Below are 2,500 nucleotides of genomic sequence, written 5' to 3' on the forward strand. Positions count from 1 at the left end.
TTAATTTTATACTGCCTTAACATTCTTTTCTATTACATTTTACATTTAATTTTTCAACTTATCATTGAATTTACTTGAGTTAAGAAGTAAAAGAGGTCTAAAGTTAATGTTTTTTGAGCTCCTATAGCCAAACCACACTGGACATGCCCAATCTCGTCTGATCTTGGAAGCTATGCAGTGTTGGGCCTGGTTAGAACTTGGATGGGAGACTACCTGGGAATACCAGGTGCTGTAGGTAATTTTAGACAGCCATAACATTCTTTTCTATTACATTTTACATTTAATTTTTTCAACTTATCAATGAATTTCCTTGAGTTAAGAAGTAATAGAGGTCTAAAGTTAATACTTTTGAGCACCTACAGCCAATCCACACTGGACATGCCCAATCTCGTCTTATCTTGGTAGCTATGCAGTGTTGGGCCTGATCAGTACTTGGATGGGAGACCACCTGGGAAAACCAGGTGCAGTAGGTAATTTTATACTGCCATAACTTTCTTTTCTATTACATTTTACATTTAATTTTTTCAACTTATCAATGAATTTACTTGAGTTAAGAAGTAATACAGGTCTAAAGTTAATGGTTTTGAGCACCTACAGCCAAACCACACTGGACATGCCCAATCTCATCTGATCTTGGAAGCTATGCAGTGTTGGGACTGGTTAGTACTTGGATGGGAGACCACCTGGGAATACCAGGTGCTGTAGGTAATTTTAGACAGCCATTACATTCTTTTCTATTACATTTTACATTTAATTTTTTCAACTTATCAATGAATTTACTTGAGTTAAGAAGTAAAAGAGGTCTAAAGTTAATGTTTTTGAGCACCTACAGCCAAACCACACTGGACATGCCAAATCTTGTCTGATCTTGGAAGCTATGCAGTGTTGGGCCTGGTTTGTACTTAGATGGGAGACCACCTGGGAATATTAGGTGCTGTAGGTAATTTTATACTGCCATAACATTCTTTTCTATTACATTTTAAATTTAATTTTTTCAACTTATCAATGAATTTACTTGAGTTAAGAAGTAATACAGGTCTAAAGTTAATGTTTTTGAGCACCTACAGCCAAACCACACTGGACATGCCCAATCTCATCTGATCTTGGAAGCTATGCAGTGTTGGGACTGGTTAGTACTTGGATGGGAGACTATCTAGGAATCCCAGGTGCTGTAGGTAATTTTATACTGCCATAACATTCTTTTCTATTACATTTTACATTTAATTTTTTCAACTTATCAATGAATTTACTTGTGTTAAGAAGTAAAAGAGGTCTAAATTTAAAGCTTTTGAGCACCTACAGCCAAACCACAGTGGACATGCCCAATCTCGTCTGATCTTGGAAGCTATGCAGTGTTGGGCCTGGTAAGTACTTGGATGGGAGACCACCTGGGAATACCAGGAGCTGTAGGTAATTTTATACTGCCAGAACATTCTTTTCTATTACATTTTACATTTAATTTTTTCAACTTAACAATGAATTTACTTGAGTTAAGAAGTAATAGAGGTCTAAATTTAATGCTTTTGAGCACCTACAGCCAAACCACACTGGACATGCCCAATCTCGTCTGATCTTGGAAGCTATGCAGTGTTGGGCCTGGTTTGTACTTGGATGGGAGACCACCTTGGAATACCAGGTGCTGTAGGTAATTTTAGACAGCCAAAACATTCTTTTCTATTACATTCTACATTTCATTTTTTCAACTTATCAATGAATTTACTTGAGTTAAGAAGTAAAAGAGGTCTAAAGTTAATGTTTTTGAGCACCTACAGCCAAACCACACTAGACATGCCCAATCTCGTCTGATCTTGGAAGCTATGCAGTGTTGGGCCTGGTTAGTACTTGGATGGGAGACCACCTGGGAATACTAGGTGCTGTAGGTAATTTTATACTGCCATAACATTCTTTTCTATTACATTTTTAAATTTAATTTTTTCAACTTATCAATGAATTTACTTGAGTTAAGAAGTAACAGAGGTCTAAAGTTAATGTTTTTGAGCACCTACAGCCAAACCACACTGGACATGCCCAATCTCGTCTGATCTTGGAAGCTATGCAGTGTTGGGCCTGGTTAGTACTTGGATGTGAGACCACCTGGGAATACCAGGAGCTGTAGGTAATTTTATACTGCCATAACATTCTTTTCTATTAAATTTTACATTTAATTTTTCAACTTATCATTGAATTTACTTGAGTTAAGAAGTAAAAGAGGTCTAAAGTTAATGTTTTAGAGCACCTACAGCCAAACCACACTGGACATGCCCAATCTCATCTGATCTTGGAAGCTATGCAGTGTTGGGCATGGTTAGTACTTGGATGGGAGACCACCTGGGAATACCAGGTGCTGTAGGTAATTTTATACTGCCATAACATTCTTTTCTATTACATTTTACATTTAATTTTTTCAACTTATCAATGAATTTACTTGAGTTAAGAAGTAAAAGAGGTCTAAAGTTAATGTTTTTGAGCACCTACAGCCAAGCCACACTGGACATGCCCA

The 2,500-nt window shown here is 36.8% G+C and overlaps 11 pseudogenes; all 11 read left to right on the top strand.

The window, feature by feature from the left end:
- Positions 1–119: 119 nt before the first annotated feature.
- On the top strand, positions 120–238 carry LOC148431511 (5S ribosomal RNA; annotated as a pseudogene).
- Positions 239–354: 116 nt separating this feature from the next.
- On the top strand, positions 355–473 carry LOC148431512 (5S ribosomal RNA; annotated as a pseudogene).
- A 116-nt stretch (positions 474–589) lies between these two features.
- LOC148431513 (5S ribosomal RNA) lies at positions 590–708 on the top strand (annotated as a pseudogene).
- Positions 709–824: 116 nt separating this feature from the next.
- LOC148431514 (5S ribosomal RNA) lies at positions 825–943 on the top strand (annotated as a pseudogene).
- Positions 944–1,059: 116 nt separating this feature from the next.
- LOC148431515 (5S ribosomal RNA) lies at positions 1,060–1,178 on the top strand (annotated as a pseudogene).
- A 116-nt stretch (positions 1,179–1,294) lies between these two features.
- LOC148431516 (5S ribosomal RNA) lies at positions 1,295–1,413 on the top strand (annotated as a pseudogene).
- A 116-nt stretch (positions 1,414–1,529) lies between these two features.
- On the top strand, positions 1,530–1,648 carry LOC148431517 (5S ribosomal RNA; annotated as a pseudogene).
- Positions 1,649–1,764: 116 nt separating this feature from the next.
- On the top strand, positions 1,765–1,883 carry LOC148431518 (5S ribosomal RNA; annotated as a pseudogene).
- A 117-nt stretch (positions 1,884–2,000) lies between these two features.
- Positions 2,001–2,119, top strand: LOC148431519 (5S ribosomal RNA; annotated as a pseudogene).
- A 115-nt stretch (positions 2,120–2,234) lies between these two features.
- LOC148431520 (5S ribosomal RNA) lies at positions 2,235–2,353 on the top strand (annotated as a pseudogene).
- Positions 2,354–2,469: 116 nt separating this feature from the next.
- Positions 2,470–2,500, top strand: part of LOC148431521 (5S ribosomal RNA) — a 119-nt pseudogene continuing 88 nt past the window's right edge.

This window comes from Taudactylus pleione, unplaced genomic scaffold, assembly GCF_031769625.1.
Source record: "Taudactylus pleione unplaced genomic scaffold, aTauple2 ptg002179l, whole genome shotgun sequence".
Classification (NCBI taxonomy): domain Eukaryota; kingdom Metazoa; phylum Chordata; class Amphibia; order Anura; family Myobatrachidae; genus Taudactylus; species Taudactylus pleione.